Source organism: Leptinotarsa decemlineata, unplaced genomic scaffold, assembly GCF_025532065.1.
Source record: "Leptinotarsa decemlineata unplaced genomic scaffold, Ldec_3_MD MMD2_P_RNA_scaffold_6, whole genome shotgun sequence".
Lineage (NCBI taxonomy): Eukaryota > Metazoa > Arthropoda > Insecta > Coleoptera > Chrysomelidae > Leptinotarsa > Leptinotarsa decemlineata.
In genome coordinates this window covers 12,616,172-12,641,823 of record NW_027412533.1, presented here as the reverse complement: position 1 = coordinate 12,641,823, position 25,652 = coordinate 12,616,172, and the positions used below count along the sequence as shown (strand labels likewise).

Genomic DNA, 25,652 nt, shown 5'->3' with positions numbered 1-25,652 from the left:
TTTCGCATTGTTCACCATAGCTATTGGAATCACTACACAGGAAAAATTCTGCGTTGTTATTACACTATATTGGTTTTTTTTGGCCTTTGAGGGCGCCGACACTTTAAGTATTCACAATACCAGTTACTTCGACTATACATAATATTGTGATGTCGCCTTCATAGGATTAAACCTATAAAAAGTACTATTTTTTATCTAGGGTAGATAGTATACAAGAATATCATTATTTATCATTTATATTATTATATTATTGAAAACTGTATTTCCAATTTCACAGTTTTTATAAAAAAAATTCCAAAACTGTCATCAGTGTTAAAACATACCTAAATCTTTATAACTAAATAATAATAACAGATGAAAAAAAATCAATGTTTACGTATTATTCAACGAATGTTACGCTCATGAATGTTAACCTAACCGCGCTCAGCTGATGGGCCAATATTCATATCTCTCTCTATCTTACGGCAAATTTATTTTGCCGTTCTTTTTTCTGCTCCTCAAACATGTCTGTGTACGCAACGTACACAATTTTTTGTATTCATTTAATAAACATTGATGCTGTTGAAAACATTTCATAAGCGGGAAGTTATTAAATGAATCTCAGAGTAATGAAAAATAAGTAGAGTTGCCCTCCGTATATAAACACAACAGATTTGTAGACAACCAGGATATCCATCTATCTCACAGTAAAATGTGAGGACAAGGAAACTGAGGGAATTGTTAACATAATCAAAGTTTAATTCTGTAGTCTTTGACATAATCCTCTGGATTGGATCCAGGGGCGTGCGGAAAATATGTTAAGAAAATTCTAATGATTATCAACTATTAATTCGATCGAAAATTCTGGGTTACGCCCATGCTCCATTTTTTGTTTACCTGTGAAATGTTACATCTACATGCAAGGATTGCGAAAATCCACAAACAACGCAGGTTATCACCATCTTCAAAATAACTTCCAAAAACGACGAAATACCGATATTATCTATTTCTGTTACGCTATTGCACACACACCGATTTTGGACGGCCAGTATAAAATTGGTATCGGGTGCTTGCACACTCACACACTCGTGCGTGCTAATCACACTCGTAATTAGCACGCACTACCAAAACGAAGTTAATGCGTAGTAACTACAATTTCACCGAGCATTCGAGACTGGAATGGTCGGTAAAAAACCGGTGAGTATACAAGAGTGTATTTAGTCATGTACGCCACTACTTTCCGGTACAGCCGGCGATACAGTGGCAGTGGACGGCTGCTCACCGGTATTTTACCGGCGACGATCACCGATCGGCGTGTGTGCCAGGTCCCGTACCCACATGTGGTTCACTATTGGAATTTGGACGACCGGTATAAAATCGGCCGATATTTTATTGGTAGCGGGTGCTACCAATAAAATGTTGCAAGTTCACTAGTTTGTAATTTTTTCTTTTTCATTTGTTTTCAGACTGTTTGTTCATAAACTTGTTGGAAAAAAATATCTGAACTCTCACAAACAACAATAACAAATACCTAATCCATTGGAAAATCCTTACAAGGATGAAGAAATGTGATTGTTAAACACTGCTGTTTTATATTTTTTTCAAAATTTTGCATCACCGAAAGTTGTGGGAAGAGATGACTGAAATGATTCCCTAACTAACGAATCTATAAATTCAACAAAAGGTGTATGGGGACACAAAATTCCCAGATTTATCCTGATTAGAATTTGGATAGGTTCTGAAATGGGAATAGGTATTTTCCATATTGAGAACATCTTTTTCTTTTCCAAATTCTAAACATATGTTAAACTTGAGCTTATTAAAAAAAATGAAATGACCACAAATATATGTGAAAGCATTACCTTTATCATGATTTCACAAGCGAAACGTCGTCAGTCTGATAGGCCAAAAGCGGTAAATACATAAAAAAAAATTAACATGAAAACGTTGCTGTTGTCAAGGCAATTCACGACGCATCACGATTCGATCATGCGCGCTGTGATTTATTACCAAAAAGTGGAGATAGTCGGACTACTGGGTCTTTTAGCATTATTATATAGTCGAAGTACCTGGTATTGTGCATACTTAAAGTGTCGGCGCCCTCAAAGGCCAAAAAAACAATAAAGCCGCTATCAACTAGTCCACAAGGACTGAAGAATTGGCGGTTCGTATTGGATGATTTTTACTAACCGAGTTCAATGATTGGCTGAAGAGTCATAAAATTAAATTTGAAGTCATGTTGCGGTGACGAATAGAATGCGAGTCGTCGTGTTGTCAATGTTCAGTTCAGGAACTTATCGCGATTTTAGTGTTGAAACTCGATATTGGTGCAGTTCTTAAAAACTTAAAATTAAAACTTAAAATTTTTGTTATCTGTTTAAAATGTGGCGTCCTTGGACAAGTACCAATAGTAATAACGAGTGTGATAACAACGCAGACTTTTTCCTCTGTAGTGATTCCAATAGCGATGGTGAACAATGCGAAAAAGAGATACCAGTGAATAACATTCGGATGCATTTAAATATTGAAACACAGAGAGTATGTTTCAATGTATATAAGAATCTACATCTCAAGTTTGGTTTCGAGGGAAACAAACTGTTACAAGCAACATCAGATTTGACCGAAATTCCTTTCTCAACTGTACGTAAAATAGTCGAAAACAAACCTTATGAACGCAAGACGCGATGTGATACGGGATTACCAAAACCTTTAAATGTTCATCTAATAAAATTATTGAAAAAAAAGCAATGAGATTCCTACAACTGAAATCATAAGGAAGAAATTGAATACTTCCGGCCATAACGTGAGCTGCTGTGTTAAAACTCTTCAGAATTGGATAAAGAAACTAGGATTTAGATTTAAAATAATAAACAAACGTCAAGCAGTTATGGAAAGCAGAAGAATAGTGGAATTGCGTAACAAATACTTAGAACAAATAACTGAATATAGACAAGAACAACGGCAAATTTTCTATTTGGACGAAACTTGGTATGACACTCACGACATAGTTACGAAAGGGTGGACTGATGGTTCGAGAATGTGTACGCCTAACATGCCTGCAAACAAAGGATCGCGACTAATCATTGTGCATTGCGGGGGAAGTAAAGGATGGGTTCCGAATTCTTTGAATTTATGTGGTAAAAAACTTGAGGACTGCAATGTTGACTATCATAAGAACATGGAAGCTAATATTTTTGAGGAATGGTTTGAAAACACATTGATCCCAAATTTGGATGCGAATAGTGTAATAGTTCTTGACAACGCTTCCTATCATTCGCAACAGCTCATCAATGTATTGAATAAAAATTTGAGGAAAGATGAAATACAAAGTACCAAACCAAAGTACCAAAAACCAACTACTTGAAGCTACTTATCAGAAGCTTTCGAAGAAAGTTAGTGATGTGTTTTTGAAGCGATCGATTGTATATATATGTGAGTAAGTAGTATTCGGAAGTATTTTCAATTATCACCCTGTTATTTGAATCCCTATACTTTCCCACTCAACTATATAAACGAAATATTTTATATATATATATATATATATATATAAATATATATATATATATATATATATATATATATATATATATATATAATCTTATTATACATATACAGATTATATAGTTATTATGATTCTTATAACTTATATAATCAGAAATGATTATTGAATAACGAAATTAGTTAACGCCCTAAGTATATTATTAAAGGGGAGCTGTTGGAAGGTAGGTTGCACTATATCATTTACTCGAACTATACTTGTGCCACTGCTTCATATACGCGATATAAATAAATAAATAAATATTACACTAATACGCCCAATCCTTCGACAAATCCAACCATTCTACCACCAAGTAGGTAGAATGCGAACTGCGATCAGTTATCAGTTGTCGCGTTGTCGTCGTTATCGGCACAGTGGAAAACTTATAGACCAAGCTTTCTACAGTGTTATCGGGCTTATTCATAAGTCTACACCGGATTCCCTCGAACTGGCATGTAGCACATGTAGCACTTTTTCATTTCGAAACGCGATAGAATGATTACTCAATAAATATCGTACACTTGTAATTATTTTTCATATGTTACTTTGTGATAACAATTGTGTATCTATATGGAAAATTATATTTTCTGCCTTAATTTTCATTTAATTTTCATTTGATGCCAAACAGGTGAGTCTCTGTGAATTTATTTTGTTGGATTTTAGAATGACTCTTTTTGAAAAAAATACCAGGCTGGATAACGTTAACCGCCAACTATAATTTTATATATTTTGTCAACGCATTCATTGACATTGACCCAAACTACTGTCACACAACATAGTTTATAAACAATTCTGCACAGATATGTAGTCCACAAGTGTTCCAATGAAAAAAAATTGTTCTTATTCTCAACTGTGAGTAGTATGATAATTTCAAATTTTATATGTACAATAACTAACCCTTTCATTTTAAATGATTCGAGAAATTAAAAATCTTGGTTTCGTATACTCCACAGTCTCATATTCTCAGGTGAGTATATTTCAGTTCTCATAACGGGTATCAACGAATTTATGTCATACTTCTAGAATATTAGGTGTATCAAAATGAAATTTGAAACACCCTATATATTTCAACATTAGTGGATTTCTGAGAAAATTCTGGACCAGAATAAAGGTTTTTTGTAGGATCTAAGGCTAATATTTTATTTGCGATTGTATTGAAAAAACAAATTAAATATTACTAAGGAGAATACTGGATTATCTGGGTTATTGTATTGAAGGCAGTCGAAATGAAACAACTCCAAGAAACTATATATTTTGTATTCAATCACACTGTGCAATCACCATGAACTGAATTGTAGACAAATAAACAAAAATGTGATGAAATAGGTACTACAAAAAATACGATTCATTCGTTCGGCTCACAATCCAACAAATATGCGCCATGAAATGTTAGATTAGCGAGTTCAGAATATAAATTATTTCTGTAATTGTTCTGTATATTCCAGCAACAAGTGTGCCTTGGATAGCTATGATGCTAATGTTTTGTAGTTATGGTAATCAAATGGAAAACGAAACAGTCACTTGATAATGACAATGATATACGGGGTACTTTTAAAAAATAACGGAAATTTATAGATTTCACGGGTTTAGCCGTATTCATTGTTTACTTTGTCCGGATCAAATAATTTGTATCAAATTCTGCGTTAAAAATTAAATGAAATATAACAAAGTCTATGAAATGTTAACACTTTTTTCAAGAAATCTCAACGGTATCTAAAACATGAACTTCATAAAACGAATGAAAAAATCAGGAACGAAAGGAGAGATGTACAGATAGTCGATATTTTATATTTCATCAATGTAAATTGAACATTAATGTCTTATCAGTTCACCCAACAATATGCTTTCTTCTGATGATAGAGTTACTCGTAGAGTGAATAGAAGTCTTGCTGCCCCTATATTTTCTGCAGGAGAATGGTTATACGAACTGATTCTAGACATATATGACAAACACATTTTTTTGGTTTTCAGCCGGCATCAGAATAACACTGACAGTATTACCAATTTTGATAAACATTTCAACAATGATTTCAATGATTTTTCGTTCTGCCTCCTTCCAAAAATGCCATCGATTGTGATGGCACCTGAGAAAGGAGAGCTTAAAAACGATAAAAATGGTTATTTCAGAACCAGAATTGTACCTAGTAAAAAACCCAGCTATAGTATGCGTTCGATCCCTCCTATTCTCTCAACTATCTTCTGGTGATCACTCTATGAAATCAAACACTCTCATTTATTTCTCACGTCCACTCTCGCTTGCTATTCTATAACGAATGAATCTTGAATCATCCCCAACAAAGGGAACTGAGGCAGCGTTATACAATCTCATAACGCTCATAGACGTGCATTTATTTCTGATTTCCATTATTGGTATTCTCACAATATTTCAGTACACTACAGTATGCCAATAAAATATGCCATTTTAAAATGTGTCAATATCTGCCTTTAGTATACCTGAGGATTGCATCAGTTGTCAGTGACAGATATGAAGGTTGAGAGATGATGTTGTTTTTACTTCATGATTTTTTTGCATTTCAGATATGCAGGCAGTTCTTTATAAGTTTCTAGAAAGCAGTTCTATTTAGGCTTTTTTGCCTCGTGTTGTTTCAATGAATGACACATTATTCACAAATTGATTTTCATTTCCTAACAAAATTGATTATATTAAACAATTATCCATCGGTTAAGAACTAATGACTTTGAGAAAGACAATCTTTTTTTTCTCTTACTGTCGCCTGACTTGTTCCATTTTTTTAAGTCTCCGGAAAACAGTACAACCTCCAATCTTTACGTGGCACCCATTCGTGCAATCTTACTCCGTGTACCAGTTCATACAGGTTTTTTTTCGTAAGTTTGTCATGAAAGTGAAGGCATGTGGAATGATAAAACAACAGTTGGCAGTTTAACTTATACTTTAACATAAAAAATTTATGCAAGAAAATATCCAGATATCTAATCAGCCACATTAAATACCGTTCAATCATGCTTGCTTGCTCTGGAAACGTTTTTCAAGATAGACTGATACATTTCTAATTAGGAAGATTTGCAAGCTTTCAAAACAGATTTTTGAAAAATAAGTCATAGACACGGCGCTTTTTGACTTCATCAACTCAATAGTTGATGCTTTGGAAAGGTGGAACCTGGCGTGTGATTCATTTCTTGATCTGTCTGTAACGTTTTATTGTTTGAATCACACTTTTTTATCTATTTTTTTTTCTATGACGAATGTAGAGATGTACTACCATGGATTGAGTGTTCCCTTGAAAATCGAATCCAAAAAATCTTATGCGAAACTGCAACATTACGTGGAATGCATTCTGATACAGGTATCCCCAGGTCCCCATTTATTTGTTTTTTTCATTAATAACCTCTCAAAGGTTTAATTCACAGATATTTCATATACATTTAATAATCTGTGATTACATGGTTCAGTATTCTAAATGTAAAAAAGACCCAAAATATGATTTTCAACAGTTGTCAAAATTCGACACTCAATCCTGACGATATAATTTTGGATGACATATAAAGAATAAACAGTTAAAATTGATTTAAATCTAAAATGGAGGGGTCACACTGATTATATATGCCCAAAACACCTCCATACATTACCCTGTTAGATTCCATTCAAGAAATATGAACCAAAATGTATCTTATACAGTATACAGTATATCATGCTCAGTTTTTATCAGCCATGAAATATAGAATTTTGTTTTCGGGCAACTCCCATCAGCTTGCAAATGTTTTGGGCTCCAAAAAGAACTTTAAAAATCATTTAACACTTGAGACATGATTAATTGTGTATATCAAAGTTTAGAATGATCCATCTACTGATTTCTAATAAAATTCACATCCAGAAATGTCCAATGCTCAAAAAAATATCTTGATAAGTTACATAATCATAACCACTACATACTCTCAGAGAATACTGTTATAATTCGGCTATCAAAGAAATGACGTGACGCATAGAAATATTTATATATTCCGCAGAATTCCGGCTTATGAAATGCCCAAGTTTTGGTAAAAATATCAAACCCTTGCCTCTTATATGAGGCCTGCGATTTTGTAAGTACGTCTGGCAGATACCCGACGGAAAAACGACAACTAACTCAGCTGATGTCGTGCAGAACCATCAGACACCTGTACAACGTCTTGCGTTTGAAAGATTTATCGCAAGTGAATTGTTATATATGAAAATCTGAAATTAATTTCATTTGTTCGGGATGACCACCAAAAAATCGGTTTCGGAGTATTAGCTCTTCGACAGTGTCGGGTGGGTCAGTTTAACTCTCGCTAAAATGATCATTGAACTCCATAAGATATGGACTAGAGGCAGGATAAGCGATTATATGACGTATGAAAAACCGCTTTTGCCAGAGAGTTTCATGAAACAGCTCTCTATATAGTTGTTCGACAAATTTCCACATTAAGGACGGGTAATAGAAGAGAAAGATCTCCGTCTGTCGTGATTTCTTTTAGTAGTCACTTGCGACTGTAACACGCAAAGTGTTATCTGCAAAGCTGATTGTAGGAAAGTTCCTTGCAACACAACATGTGATTCATTGAATAGATGATTTCATGAATTATTTTGTTTTCAGGGTAAACATTTCGCTTTTACGAAACTCGTGCATTGCATTGGCAGAAGTCTAATGTCGATTCTATCAGGTTTAATGGAATTTTTGGCATTGATCCTAAAGGGACTTGTTCAATTTTTTACAGACATAACGCAATATCTGGCATTCAAGGGCAAAACACAAGTATCCAGAAAAATCCTTGAGGCGCTCTCAGAGTGATGCCTGTGCGAAAGTAGCAATTTACATTGGATTTGAATCGCTGGAGATTTAATTCATTTGAAAAATCGTTCTCAGGAAGTTTATTTCACATAAACGCCGTTGTTCAAATGAAAGAGTTCTTAAACAGTGAAGTTCGAGGTGTACTGGATTGAACCTCAAAACGGTGAGCAGCAACAGTCCGTCGCGTATTTTTGATATGAACCGCTCTTGGTGGAATCCGATGTGCCAAGTCACTTGAACACTTCTCGTGAAAGTATCTATAGAAAGTAGATGAATCTCCAACCCTTCTTTGATGTTCCAGGCTATCACGGTTGCACGTGATGTTCGCGTCTCCAATCAAGCGGATGGCACTTTTATGGATGGAATCCAGCAACTTTAGAGTATGTTTGGGGGGGGGGGAGATCCATACATGAGAACAATACTCCAAAGAATGCCTGATCTGAGCTTTATAAAGCATCAAAAGTTGCTGAGGTGTGTACAGTTTTTTGGTTCGGAACAGTGTTCCAAGCTTTTGAGAAGCACCCATTGGAATTCCAGCGACATGATTGTGCCAAGACATATTGGTGTCCATTTTAATCCCCAACAAATTTATCGAAGCAGAAAGCGGAATTGTTTGACTTGAAATTATTATATCCGGTTCGGAGACATTTATCTTCTTGGAGAAAACCGATGCCTGGGTTTTTGCGGCATTGAATCGAACCTGGTTTCTTTCACATCCATTGGAAATCACTTCTAGATCCTCATTAAGATATGCAACCTCCTGCTGCCGGTGAAGATGTGCCTCCGTAGCCGATGTTCTGGAATCCAAATGGAATGACGAGACAAGTGTGCTGTCGTCAGCAAAGCAATATATTGGCTTCTTGGTTTTTTCCAGTAAGTCGTTGATATACAATAAAAGGAGGGTTGAAGACAATATGGATCCCTGGGGAGCACCAGCGTTGATGGCCAAAGTATTCGAGAGATATCCATCGACGGCCACTTGCAGGAAACGTTATTTTAGGAAGCTGAAGAGACATACACAAAGCCATCCTAGCATCGAAGTTTGACCAGCAAACCCTCATGCCACACACGGTCAAAGGCCTTAGAAATATCAAGCGCAACAGCTCTTGATTTTCCATGTTTCTCGATTGCATTATTCCAAATATGGGTGATATTAAGCTTATCAAGCTATCTAGACATACGTTTCGTATGGAGGTTTATTTCCTCAATAGGTCAATATTGTACTGACGCTAAACAATTCCAGAAAAATACTGTCTTTTTCTTGTGAGGTAGGTGCTTCGTCTTTGGTAAGTGGTGGAAATGAACTGAACGATTAATTACTACTTACTAGCTTCAACAATGATCAGAATGAAAATGAAGTATTCAAAAATTGTAGATTCATGAATTTCGGTCTTGTCTTTCTGGAGAAATCTTGATTGTACCTATTTCGTGTATTGTTGGAATTCTTGAATAATATTATGAAAGGTTCGTTGCTTAGAAGCGACATTTGTACAACATTTGTTAACCAGGGTATGTTGTTCTGTTTTGCTGTCCTGGTATGAGATGTACAAATCTCCATACCGATCAGAATGACTTCATTATTCCATTCGAGAAACCTGACAAAAACAGCCGAAGACCATCCCAGTCAACAGAATTGTAATATTGAACATCGCGTGATCATAATATGTTGCTTAGCTAAACTGTAAGAAAACATATATGGAGTGATTACGTGTGGTACGGGTCCCCAGTATTATTTGTCTTATTCGGAGACTTGTTCCAAGTTTAAAAATTGAAATATCTTATGACAATTTCGGCTAACGGATAATACCTTGATTGTTATACAGTTTGAGTGACGATCGCTCAAAAAAATTATCGAAGCATAGATCAGTTAAATATTAATTGATTTAATGTGGTTATGAATATATGCATGCATACAGACGTGTTAACAAATTTGAAATCTACAAGAAGGCGAATGAATAAGGTATCATCATTTTACAGCAGATGAGTTAGTGAAAAGTGAATAAATTAAAAATGCTGTGGCCTGAAATGCAAATGAATTAATAATTTGAGTAAAACAAAATGAATATTTATACAAGAGTGAGTAGTGTGTTATTTTCCATACTCCTCTGGGACATTTGTCATTTTAAGATGGAAATTGCGGATCAGTGGTGATGAGTTTGTCTCACATTTTGTTAGTACCTATTCAACACAGTTATATTTTATTCTCTTCATCATATATGACCTTCCAACTCCATCGTAAAATGTACTACTTGACCGAGATATTTCTTCGTTTCAGGAAAAAATAAAGAGATGTCATGAATATCACTCGCGGCATTTCACGCCATTAATGTTACATTCATCTTATAGCATTGTTCCTGACAAGATTGCTTCATACCGATTATTTATTATTTAATTGTTTTGTTTACTTTCGATCTTTATATTGACCTCCGTGTATAACTGTGCCACGCTGGGTAATTAATTCATAACGGTGCAACAGCCTCAGTGTCCGTCTGCACTTTGTATTGTCTAAACCTGTGACTAATCAAAATTCCAAAATCAGCTGAGCCGAGCACGTGGTCTGCGCGTGAACGTCACGTGACCACTCTCCGTCTGTGGGATCGATGATAAAATTTCATATCGGCTACTCAATGAAGTAACTGCAAATGGCACTAGCAGTATAGTTGGTGAAGTGAGTGATTGGGAGGTTTGCTCTCGTGAGATGTGTATGTACTCATTATACCTATAATTTTTGTAGTTTGTTTAAATTGTCAGCGGAAACTTACCGTCGTCAATCTGTTTCGTAATGACACTTTGATATTGATTTGGATTGTTGGAAGACCTTCCTCGGATAATTTGTTGTAATAGGTATAGACACAAATTTTTAGTGAAGAAGCCAACATAATATTAAAACTGAGCTTTCTTAGTCCGGTCTTCTGAATCTACGGATATCACGTGTCCAGGATACATTAAAAATGAGTCTTTGTTCATAGACTAATAAACATGTTAGTGTAGATAGGTACATAAAATGCTAGTACTTATGGTACGTAGTTATTCAAAACATTAGAATAGAGGTTGACTTTTCGAATATAAATATCTAATATATACAAGGTGACGCCATCGTTTATTCATACGAAATATCGAAAACAAAATACTTATATTTTTTAATGGGTAATGGTAATGGTTTTAGTGGTATCCACTGTTAGTTATTGACAAGAGTGAAATAATAAATTATGGTTATTGAAATAATGAATCTATCAAATTATTCGAATTTGATTTGATATTAATCCTTTAATGTTTTAGGTAATATTGAATATTCAAGTTATATTGTCTATTTTTTGTACGATTTTGAAAAGTGGTCATAAAAATATTTTCATCAGTTATAGTATGCCCAATAGTTAACTGTTTCACTGTTGATATTATACAGGGTGTTTCTTAACTATGGTACGACACTTCAGAGGGTAATTCGTTAGGTCCGTTTTAAGAAAAAAAGGTTCCATGAACATATGTCCGGAGTTGCTTCGTTTCTGAGATAAGGGGCGTTGAAGTTAAAAAACAGTATTTATAAAATATCATAAATGTCCTCATAACGATTTGTTTTAAATTTGCTTCAGTAATTTGAAGTAATTGGGCGCTTATTCAGCCCTAACTAGATTGAAATTGTTAGGGTTAGGTCAACAATATTGGGAAAAAAGTACGCCACTGACTTCTTAATGTAATTTTTTATTTTTTTAAATTAATCAACTGAAAAAATTAAAAAACAACTTTTTTGTCGCTTGTGTTTTTTTCATACCCAGCTTCGTTTTCGAGAAAAAAATTGAAACCACTTTGCATATCATTAATACTTTCTTTCCCAAAAATTAATGACTCCTAAAAATATAATCCATCAGTGAAAGTCAAAATTGTCAATTAGCAGTGATTCCATCATGAATAATTTTACTAATGCTGAAATGACTGACATGCACTTCATTTATGGATTAGCAAATGGAAATGCGGAAGAAGCACAGATAATTTACCATGATAGGTATCTTAACAGAGTGATTTCATGTAAAACATTTATAACGATACATGCAAGATTATGTGAAACTGGGAGTTTTAATGAAAATGCAGGTGGTGGAAGACCAGAAACTGTAATTACGACTGACATAGAGGAAGATATACTTGATGCGAAAAGTATCAGGAAAACTGCAGCTGGAAGTCAGCCCAAAAACCGTATGGACAGTTCTAAAAAGAAACCTCCTATACCCATATCACATACAGCGGTCCAAGCTCTACAACCTCGGGATTTTCACGCAGGATTAATTCTTAACCAAATATTCCATTTACGGATAAAGCAAATTTTTCACGAGATGCTATTATGAAATTTCACAATGACCATTTTTGGGCCGAGGAAAATTCCCACGTTATTGGAGGAACTCATTTTCAGCAACAATTTTCACTGAATGTTTGGGTAGGAATGATTGGTGACTCTCCAATTGGCTCATTTTTTCTACCAGCAAAATCAACAGATTTACCCTAATTGCTGGATTGGACGTGCAGGACCTCAAAGTTGGCCAGCTCGTAGTCCTGATATGAATCCTCTAGATTTCTATTTATGAGGTCATCTGAAGGCTCTTGTTTATAACACTCATGTACTAGATGTGAATTACTTGAGGAATCGAATAATAGACAAATACAATGTCATAAGGAATACTCCGGGTATTTTTGAACGTGTCAGACAATCAATGACAAATCTATTGCAGTCGATGTTGTTCATTATTTACTTTTGGTTTTTATTTTATGTTGACCATAGTTAGTTTTTAGAAGTTATTTTTTCTTTCAAAAACAAAGCTTGATATGAAGAAAACACATATAATAATAATAATAATTTCAATCTAGTTAGGATTAAATAGGCGCCTTATTATTTCAAATAATTGTAGGAAATTTCAACCAAATCGGTGTAACGATATTTATGATTGTTTGAAGGTGATTGACAATGTTTCGTGATGAATTTCACTAGTTCGGACTTCCATTGTCTATTATATAAAATGATTTGAAATCCCTGAAACAAGTAAAAAAGAATAATTAAAAAAGAATAGTTGAAAATAACAATTATATTAAGCAACAATAAACCTGAAATGAAATGATAGTAAAATAACCTACAAGAAAAAATATAATAATTGAATAAATAAAAATTAAAGGAATGCAAAAAGAAAATAATAAAAATAAAAAAGTGTAGAGATTCCAAGTCACGTTAGTTCACGACGTTTCGATTGTTGGTATCTACAATCGTCTTCGGGTCATCACCCGAAGACGATTGTAGATACCAACAATCGAAACGTCGTGAACTAACGTGACTTGGAATCTCTACACTTTTTTATTTTTATTATTTTCTTTTTGCATTCCTTTAATTTTTATTTATTCAATTATTATATTTTTTCTTGTAGGTTATTTTACTATCATTTCATTTCAGGTTTATTGTTGCTTAATATAATTGTTATTTTCAACTATTCTTTTTTAATTATTCTTTTTTACTTGTTTCAGGGATTTCAAATCATTTTATATAATAGACAATGGAAGTCCGAACTAGTGAAATATTTATGATATTTTATAAATACCGTTTTTTTAACTTCAACGCCCTTTATCTCAGAAACGAAGCAACTCTGGACATTCGTTCATGGAATTCCATATTTTCTTAAAACAACTTATCGAATCACCCTCTGAGGTTTCGTACCGTAGTTAGGAAACACCCTGTATTTCTTCATATATTGTATATGAAGAAGTAAGTGTTTAGGTCATGCTGTAAGCAGATATGAATGTTTCAAACACCTTACAGGAATCCTCATATGCGATTAATTTCTTAAGTTATGAGTAGTAGATATATTATAATACGAATTTCCTCATATTTTTGTTTTTTAGGTCGCTTCATACTTAACTTGAAAACATTTGAACAAGAATGTGAGATGAAGGTATATGTCTTTTATTAACAGCCAATAACTCCATACACATATTTTGTATTCGCTGATTCAGATTTGAAGGTTTAAAATATGTTTTCAACGCCAACTTGGTTAATGGCGTACTGATGAAGCGAAACGCGTTTAAATAAAATTCATTTTGAATATTCTATAATTATTGTCATTGATAGAATCAGCAATTTCGTATTTTATAATAGTTGCGGAAACGTTTCGGAGAAACAAATTATAAAACTGCATTTCTCCCAGAAATGTTTTCAATATGTTTATAAAACTGCTATAAATAGGAAATTGGCACCGTTTTATAAAACATAGTTATTATCAATATTTTGTAAGGCCTTTTACAAACACTACAAAACTGTTTTATAAACATTTTGGCAGTTACTATAAAATTTGTCTAACGCTCTTAAAAAGTAGTTTTGTAAAGACTTCCCTTACTGCACTTTTGCAACATATTTAAGCGATACTTATAAAATAATCAGAAGACAATTTTATAAGAGTGTTTTAGTAGTTTCAAGTAGGCGTTATAAAATATAATACAGCCGAAAACGATAACATAAAAATGAAAAAGTGTTAAAAATGTTTTCTTGAAGACGCATGAAGTAATTTTGTATTGGACACTAGGAAAATATAATAGATATGTCACCAACTGAAAACTAACAAATAGAAAGGTTGAAGCCATTTTAAAATTCTACTTCTGCACTCATAAAACTGTTAAAGACATTGTTTATGCTTCGAAGATTTTTTTTACTGCAAATGAAATTTTATTGACAAATATATAGCCTATTATTAGCAAAATTTAAGCGCGCCACTCATTTATAAATGTTTTCAGTAAAATTATTAATTATACAAAATTCACTCTGCCGACGTATTAATTTTCTAGTCGCAAACTTAACTCACTTTATTCTAAATAATATAATGTTATAACATTTATGTACTTTTCAGCTGTAAATATCACGATATGTGATATTTAGTTCACATCACTCCCAGAACTAAGTGTTTCTGTTAAGAAACACTTAGTTCTGGGAGTGATGGTATTGCGGCAGAGTCGGACTACTTTTAAAGCTTTAGGTTTCTACAAAAGTGCTAGTATGAATAAAAGATTTCTCACATATAGTTTGGATAAATATTATCTGTTTTTGATGTTTTGGCTGAAAAGTTTCTTTCATCGATTATAAAGGCTAAACAACGGGTTTTAACCATTATCATAACATTTTCCTGATTTTCGCAAGAAAAAATTGAAGCACTAGGTTAGGTGGGATAATTTAAAGTGTTTTTTAGTATTTCCAATATACAGGGCGACTCAAAAAGCTTCCAGAAAGTTTTTTTATGGAACACCAAGTCATTTCTTCGTCTGTTTGAAGCATCTTGAATTGAATCTAAAACTATTATATACCCCCCAATAAATGTTCAAAATGGCCGCCATTGAGTTATTATTTATTTTTATTTATATATTCGGGATACAAACAGAAAAATCCACTACAGTATCCACACAATGGAATTATTATCAAATTGAAAGTATAAATTAATACACTAATATATGCATATCATAGTGTCTAAAATTAAGGATGAATTAGAATTGAATACAGTAACAATAGAAACTGATTATTAGTTATTGACAAAATGTATCAAATAATTATAATTTATAAAAATGAGTTTTCAATATTTTTTTGGCCGTAAGCTACAATGTATTAAAAATATGGAAGTATTTTGCAAGAGTGTTACCTCATATTACTGGAGTTTTCTCACCAAACCGTTCTAGACCCACTATTAAGATTTCCGACCGTATATTTTTTAATAGATGGATTTTCTGAAATAACTGAAACAAAACCAAACTAACCCAAACCAACCATTATCCCTTCTTTCACTAAACAAAAGATTATAAAAAAATATTTGTTACAAATAGAGTATTCGAACCCACCACAAAAATTAATCATACGTCAATTGGTCAACATCCCAACATCAAAGTCATTTACACTAACGAATACCTATGGATACGAACACTGTCACGAATTAATTATAGAAAGCGGGTAGCGAACCTATACAATTGAATTTGAACGCGAACGCATACGCTCAAATCACAAAATTATCGGAAACCTAGATACTCCCAAATTAATTAAATTCCGTGAATCACCTTCTATGGCTTAGCTGCTAAAAACTGAACTCCCATCCAACCCTAACAACTCATTTCTATATGAAATATTTTTTCGAAACACAACTAAGCATCCCGTTATTTTGATGGTTTTTTTACACAGAATACTATGAATACGGCCCTATTAATATTTGATTGCCTTTCTGCTCCGCTGTGGCTCTGCTGTCGGTACACAACTAATGTGATTGTTTATAAGTTAGTTGGCAACATTTTTGCTAATAAATGACACTTTGGTGACTCTTATAATATAAATTACTTGTATTCATCACATATTACCTTTTTTATGATAAATATTCGTTGTCTAATGCTAAATACATGTTATATTAGACATAACCTATATGAACGCGGATTAAATATTGTTGATATTTAATTTGTCGTGCGTTTAGTGGAAATGACGGGTAAGTTTTTGATGTCAGAATATATATTTTAATTAGCTTCAATAATTGACCAGATATTTGATAATTCAGGCCTATATTTTCAGTTGATAGTTTTGTCTTTTTGAAGCTGGATTTGACTTATTTTATCTAAGTTTTAGGTATATATGTTCACCATAGTTCCGTCGTCATGGGTAAATAATAACCAACCCTCATGGCCAAAAATTGATGCTGATAAGCTAATACGAAACCACAATTCTATGCCCAAAGCCAGTTGGTTTACAATGATGTATAAACTAAAACAAAGTCATTTGATGACCTAACAAATTGCTGAAGAAGAACTATTAGAACGAATGCTGAAGAATGACGATACAGAACAAAAAAAAATTATCAATTCTATGCAACCCAAAAAGCAAGCAGGGTTATTTTCATCCAAACAATTTGTCACAAAAAGTGTGAAAAAGCCAGAGTTATGTATCTTTTATGGGACACCATCTATATGACAGTAGTTATTAGTTATTCGAGGAGTTTACTTCTGAATACTGTCTGTGAAGCATACCTTGCTGTACCTGAATTTGTCATCATTTAAAGAGTTGTAACACGAAACTTCTTCACTCATAACAAAATATCCAGGTTTCCTAAATAGATAACTAAAAACTGAAACTTGAAAGTGCAAACCCTTTGTATTTTACAGTCTTCCAAATTGTGAATAATAAGGTTGAGTTACTAAACCCAATGCCTTGAAAATATTGAATTTACTTATGGGGTACCTGTATCCAATAAAAATCAAATATTTAGAAGTTGCTGAAGAACTAATTTCCACCACGACATCGATGGTGCCCCACTTGAATAACTTAACAAAAATATTGTTACTAAATACAACTAAAATTTTGAAGAATTTTCCAAAGCTGTAATTAGGAATCGATGTCAGCTGGTTGTTCTCAAATGCTGCATTTTATTCTTGGTGGCAGCAAATATATATTGGCAAAAGCAATTCGATTTTATAACAGTTATGTTAGTGTTTTGGAATTGTAGTAAATATACCATACTATAAAATAGTTGGGAAATTATCATTGAAGTGACAATATGGTAATGAAAATAAAATTGTGTCTGAAAGCATTTTAATAAAATAATTTCATTAAAGCTACAGGAAACAGTTATAAAATAAGCTTGAAATAGTTTTATAACTATCATAAAAATCTCACAGAAGTGTTATAAAACTGCTACATAACAATTCACTTTTATAGGAAAATAAGTTTTATAAGTTAGTTGTAGAAACGTTTCTGTAATAATTTCCTGACTATTTTATAATGGTTTTTTAATTTTATTTCATAAACGTTTCTTTGACAAATTTATAAAACACTTTTATTGCCTACAACTGTATTGTGTTGACCGATCATCTAATACAGTCAATTAGCATTTTGGAAGTAATTATAAAATACTAATAAAATAAAACTGTTGCAACACCATGGAATTATAAAACAACTTTGCTGGTTGGGAGTATTATTAATTTTCATCAAGTGACAGGTCAGAGTATTCATAATATTTGCAAACATTGTCTGAACCAGATCTGTAAAGGTAGATACATACCTATGCATTAAAAGAAAAAAATAATATAAAAAACCAATATATGTTTCTACGTTCGAATTGATAAGATCAAACAAGAAAACAGATTTTTTGGTTCTTCTGAAATCTACTGGAACATCCAGCATACTGTAAACTTACTAGTCTACATTCAACATCAACAAATCATTGTTTTGTGATATCGAGTCTGGTATCATTGAGATCATATTACACGATATATGGATATTTGTTAAATGTGTTAGCAGTGGTTTGTTATAGTAAATCATACAGTGTGTCACATCTAGCTTCCATTAGAAGTTTGATGTGATGAAATGATGGAATGAAATTACCAAAAAACGTTTCTTATAAAAATTTTAGATATCAACGCATTTTGCTCGTTTATAAGTTTTTCCAACATACAAATAAACTATGAAAGTAAATTGGGATGCCTATTCGAATAAATAAGATTTATTATATATTATTATTATTTTAAAAATGTTTAAAATATCCATGTTTAAAAAGGTTAAAAACTGTTTACAGCAAACAGTCATTTTGATACACAAAAAACGAAAATACGGTAAATAATAATAATAATTGCTTTTATTGACAAAATGCAGTACAACATATAGTAGATATACAAAAAAAAACAGGCAGTTCTTAAATGATATCCTACATTTTTGTCAAAATGAAATTTGATGTGAAATAAACAATTTCAACCATAACCATTTTAATACATGATAATAAGAATATCTAGTTAATAGCAAAATACTGAAATCCATCGCCAGCAAGGATAATGTTTCACTAGGAATACTAATGAAATGAAAGGAAATAATATCAATCCATTAAAGAAATAATCGTGACATATAAATAAGCGAAAACACACTGTTAGACAAACAAAATTCTAGAGAATGAAAATATAACACTTACGTGGTCACATCTGCGTAAGATCCATGAGATTCGTTCTTACACAAGAAATTTGTAAAATTTGAATTGAAGGGGTTATATTTTTAGGAGTAATTAATTTTCGGGAAAGAAAGTTTTTGGCTTTCTACTACTCCATCTTGATACAAAAAAAGGATGAGGGAATCTTCCAAAGAAAGGAAGGAAGTAATCAATTTGAAAATAAGTAAATCTATATATGGATGTGTAGATCATGCAAAGAAGTAACTTTCAGACACAAACTGAAAGAAAGTCCTCCTGAAACAGCTTCTTTCAAATAAACATTGAATTATACGAAAGAAAAAATTCTTTTGAAACAAATACTTCTATATGAACACTAATTATACAGAAGATACTTTTCTCTACTCAGTTTCTATTTCAAACATTCGTTGTGGAATAAAAATCAGATATCATTCACATGAGTTCTACTTTAAATGAATGGTAAGAAATTGCACTTACATGGAACACTGTCATCCTCACTGGTATACATCGATGTTTCGCCTTAAGACACTTGCCCCAAGGCTCTTCAGTACCAAATTGGATAACATTATAGAAAATACACACAATTCATTCATAAATTACGATTTTTGATGTCACGGAATAAGCTTGATCTGCTTATGTCTTATGATTACTTCCTTCCTTTCTTTGGAAGATTCCCTCATCCTTTTTTTTGTATCAAGATGGAGTAGTAGAAAGCCAAAAACTTTCTTTCCCAAATTAGTAAAACTTATTGATTATAGTCGAATAATGTCTCTAATATATTGGAAATCATTGATCAATTATCCACTAATATTGGATCAAATGTATGATTTTCAGTTATACAGTGCATTTCTTTAATGTCCCCCCTTTTAATTTTTGAAAAAATTGAAATTTGGGATAATGAAATTAATGCATGAATAGGTACTTTATTTTGAAGTGAAATTGACAGATAAAACGTTATTTTTTTCTGAATATTGGGTATGTTTTCCCGTGAAACGTGAGGGTTGATGTCACTCCAATAACGGCAATTTTGTCTGTGAACATTGCCGATTAAAAAAATGTACATTCGTCACTAAAACAAATATTGTGGAGATAGGTAGAGGATGCTTGCAATGGTTTCCGTCATGATTTCGCAGAATTCTGTTCATGGTCATCTTCAGTTAATTGGTGTACCATTTTAGTTTTGTATGGATGATACATATTCTTCTTCAAAAGTCTCCACACAGTAGAAGGTGTAATGTCAGTAGGAATGTGCCTGGACTATAATACTTGTATAAAAAGTTATCTGTGACGTCCTTGGACAGGGCTCTGTGATTTGGTATTTTAAAATTGGAAAAATATAGTTATTGAATGAACCTTGAAGGTGTTTCATTTAGATGGATGACAGACATCATTATAAGTGGCGACGAGGATGGACGTATATTGAAAATTTAGTCTAACAAAGGATTTGTGGCGACGGGACAATTTGGGTTACAAACGGAGTTCTATCCAGACATTTATGATTACTGCTAATGAGGTGGCAGAGGAAAGTAAACAGCGAGCAATGTTGTTGATAGCCTTAATCCGAGTGCATTTGCCTTACTCGAGGACTTATGTGTTCCCGATAAACCAGAAAATAAAGGTTTCAAATTGTTGGTTAAGTTATTGGAGAAACATTATCAACCACAATGGGCGGTTTATGCAGAAAGGTATGCTTTTTATTCTGCGAAAAAGCTTAAAATAGAAAGCATTCAAGAATATTCAGTACGTCTTAGAAGGCTTGCTACACATTGTAAATTTGGTACTTATTTAGACAATGTACTTCGGGATAAATTTATGTGGTTTGGAATGTGCCTGGACTATAACACTTGTGCCTGGACTATAACACTATAATACTTGTATAAAAAGTTATCCTTAGATGGATGACGGATATCACAGAAGGGGACACCTCACAACATTCGCGACGGAATAAGTAGACTGTTCAGGATTTACTACCATCTCACCGATTATTTGCACTCGCTGTTCTTCCGGAATGGACGGATGACCTGGGGGCTTTTTGTTATGTATACTACCGGTAGTTGTCAATTTGGATACAAGTTCCCTCAAATATTTTCTACAGGTAGGACGATTAGGAAAACGTTCACAAAATCATTTCGGTCTCATGAAAGTTATGCGTCGCACCGTAAATAAAATCGCTTAAATTTTTTCTTCCAATGGACGAGAATTGGCCATTTTAGAGATTGTTGACGTGGTACCTTTCTACTAGTAAAACCGAAAACTAAATGAGAATATTCTAACTGAACAATGATGTTCATTGTCGTACTGACATTTTTTGTCGTTTTTATAAACAAAAAATAACAAACTTCATCAGGTGGTTGGAATTGCCATATGGCAGATAAAAAGGAATATTTCTAGAAATATCGATATCAATGTGTTTTTCTTCAGGAAATTTCAAATTTTTGAGTTGATCCATTGAAAAAATAAAAGGGGAGAGACATTAAAGAAATGCACTGTATGCCACAAATCGGTAGATGTTTTGCTTCGAAGAGTTATCCTTTTATGAATGTATGGTTTCGATTGAATTCACCATAATTGGTAAATATTCTTTCATTTTACTGTAGTGAATTGCCTTCAAAAATTGGGTCAACATGAATTTCAATTTTTCTTATAACGCTATCTTAAATGTGATCATTTCTTATCGAATACCTTCAGATATTTTCCCAGATATTGAGACCTTCGTATATAATTAAATGTCACGTTATACAGTCAACGTATAAAACCATACGTCATAAGTAGAGGAAGATAATGGATCTCAAGCAAATATAAACACACTTGAATGAAAATATGTCCCATTTAGATATTATCTCAACAGAACCAATAACCGTCATCGCCGTCGATAGGTTTCAAAGCTACACTAGAATCAATATTGACAATCAGATTACCTCATTTCAATTCTACTTGAGTCATTTGAATTTCTTGATTTCTAAATTGTGATTTTATCCCGTTAAGGGGATAGCCGTGCCATATGCCACTTTGCCCTAAAGTTTTCGGTCGCTTACTCAAATGATAACCTTTTTTTTCGAGAAGATAATATTCATAAAAAAGTAACCTTTTTGGGAGGGTTTTTTTTCAGTTTGTGTCTGTACATAATCTCCACATATTTAAAATGAGTTTTTATTGTAGTTTTTTCTTTCTTCATGAAAAATGAGAAATGAAACTTTCTATGTTTTTTACCACTTTTATTTGTAACTATTGTTACTACAGTTTCGTCCTATATGGATATTTTCAAATTAATACAAAAATATTGTATTAGTTTGAGAAATGGAACTTTCTATGTTTTTTACCAATTTTGTTTGTAACTATTTTTATTACAATAGTTTTGTATTAGTTTATTACAAATAAAAATGGTAAAAAACATAGAAAGTTTCATTTGTATTAGTTTGAAAATGTCCATATAGGATGAAACTACAATAACAATAGTTACAAATGAAAGTGGTAGAAAACAGAATTTCATTTCTCATTTTACATGATGATCTCCTACCACGTAGTTGTCCACATTTGTTTATATGATTATGGAGAAATAGAAAGCCAAAAAGCTTCTTTCCTAAAAAACTCTGAATTAAAAATGTTTCCTTTTCAATTCACAATATAAAAAAGTAAATACAACTCAACTTATAATACATCATTTATCAATTCTGAGCTCCTACAAAGCTTGCTCGATGAGCTTCTTAGCAAAAAATAACCTAATAAAATCCATAAGTGAAATGTTCTGAATATTGAAAGTACTACTTGAGATAACATGCTTCATCGAATACGAAAAAAGGAATATTACTGGAGTTCATTACTACACCAAAGGTTCCAAACAGTGCATCACAAGTACGAAAAAAAGAGTTGTGCTTAAACGATATTGACTGATGAAAACCGGTTATTAGTCTTGCAATGGAAGCATATTTTATATATAAATACATCTCTAATATTTTCATACATATTAGCATCGTACTTCAACTCATACTTCAAAAAAAAATATACACCTAATAAAAACTTATATTACTTATAAATCATTATTTCAACAAAACATCAAAATAAAAAATAATTGATGACATTTTGAATACCTATTATACCCACCTTCCAAATTTTTGAAACATACCTACAGGTATTATTTAAAAGTTATTTTTTTGGCTTCTATTGCAATAAAGTCCACATAATAATATTGCGAATATTACTACTGTGGAAAATATCTGGTTCTGTAGATATTAACGTTGAGTAAAAACTCAGTAATAACATTAACTTTGGTAAAATGTTATGCTATACTTATTAATATTGAAATTCGAAATTTCAATGATTGTTTTACAGAGTGATTTCTGTTTTTGCATAACTCCTTGAATCTAGATATAATTCATAAAGTGCGTGATAAATTCCAGGTAAATAATGCTTAGATGGAGTTTTTGAGAGTTTCTTTAAAGGTTACTCATTGACATCGTTTTCGTAGAAATTACGATACGATTTCAAATTAAAAAGTTTATTCTACTCAGTTCTCCTTATGTCGCACTTGTTTTGTAGTATAGTGTATTTAACTTCACAATCACGGCAGTTCATTGATATTAATGATTCGATCAGTAAACAAAGTGAATATACTTGATAGATAGCGATATAAGACGCCTAGGATATGAGTCTGTTGGAGTTGAACTTTTACGGGCGCCATATGCCGATCACGAGACGTGAAAACTTGTTTTATTCGAGTAAGTGTCAATGATTCAATCATTTATTTATCTGAAATGAAAATGCAGAATAAACTGGAAAGGCTAAAAGAACTGTGTCGCTTGTATCCTGAAAAAAGTAGCTGAAAATAACAATGAATTTTAAAAAGATATGGTGTATATCCTAAATGTAGAGAAAAATGAATTAGCATGTGTTCAAAGTAGGATAGAAAAGTGTGCAATAATAAGGTGGGAGTAGAAAGAAACTGTAACTTCGGTAGAAAAAAACATGTTACCCTTTGCCAAAGAAAATGTATGCTAGATGAAGAGAGGAAAGCATAATGTTAGGTAATAAGAGAAACTATATATATAGTTGAGTCTGTAGCAAAAATATAAATAAAACAATGAAAAGTTGGAGATTGTATGGAAAATGAAAACACAGGGAATCACTAGATTAGGACATTCCAACACGAAAAATACCGTGCATCCTGAATCAAAATTCAGGAGCAGAAGAAACCAATGTAGTCTATATTGATTTCAGAAAACATTGCAAAATGTATCTCATATAGAAAGACAAATAAAACATTATAAGCTTGATCTGCAAGGACAAAATCCGAAAAAAGTGAACACCAAAGAGAAAATCATGGTATTCTATATCTGAAATTCAGGTTCAAACTAATTTAGTCTGTATCCGAAATAAAAGGGCTGGTGTTAAGACAGATAGCCTGTGGCTTTGCGATATTGCTGATTATATATTACCCTCTATACTAAATGTAATTTAGCAAGGTAGCCTTTAGACTACCTGCTTGTTTGAATGTTTAATGCAATGTATACTCTTTTTCTTTGAACACATTCTTACAATATTCAAAAGAGAAACGGTAGATATACAAGTTATCCTCCGATGGATTTTATTTATTTGAATAATATATGCCCTAAATACTTACTTACTAAATAGAACATTGTAGGAAAGTGTAAAAATAAGTTTGTATACCTAAGTCTCCTCTGCAAAAAAGTGAAGTGGACCATTCAATTGAGCTCTAGATAGTAAGTACCATATGATATACATATTTGTTGTAGCAATGGTGTTAGTATTTATTAAAAAAAAATAATAATAAATAGAGTTTATTCTATGATTTTCACTATAAGGGTTTTACAAAAACTGCGACACGTGTTTCGCTATACAATAGCTGCTTGAAGAAGCTCTATTTATTAGTTTTTTTTTTAAATATGGATTTTCATCAAGTATCGGCCAGTTCTATTCAATTAGTATTTATTGCTCAAGTGTTTTTTTGTAAAAAAAAAGGTAAAATAAAATAAGGAGTTCATTGTATAAGTTTGAGAATGTCCATATAGGACGAAACTGCAGTAACGTTAGTTACAAATAAAAGACGTAAAAAATATAGAAATTTTCATTTCTCTTTTCATTATGATCTCCTACCACGTAGTAACGGCTACATCCATCAATTTAGTAAAATAATTTTGTTGAAATGTTTTAATAAATATCAGAAGTTACTGTAGCACATGAAACTTTGAACAAAGTGACGAAATACTTTTTAACGAAGGTTTTAATTAATTCGTACAAGGTATGGTGCCAACATTGGCAAAAATATTTCATAGCATTAATTTTGAAAAATAAGAACTTTATTGTTTTGAGATATACCGCATTGACAATTTGGATCCTAATCGATGAAAATAGCAGTAGGTACTCAACAGGGAATAAAGAAAATTGCTAGAT

At 32.5% G+C, this 25,652-nt stretch overlaps 1 protein-coding gene across 3 annotated transcripts in view; it reads left to right on the top strand.

Annotated features, from left to right (window-relative positions):
- Positions 1-3,877: 3,877 nt before the first annotated feature.
- Positions 3,878-25,652, top strand: part of LOC111503344 (uncharacterized) — a 66,523-nt gene continuing 44,748 nt past the window's right edge. The window contains exon 1 of one of the 3 annotated variants that reach the window (XM_074170006.1): positions 3,878-4,145. The gene's annotated coding sequence lies outside the window, so the exon portion shown is untranslated. Of the gene's footprint in view, positions 4,146-10,852; positions 11,010-23,828; positions 23,960-25,652 lie in introns of those variants that run through there. The other 2 variants (XM_074170005.1, XM_074170007.1) reach the window with 2 other exon arrangements.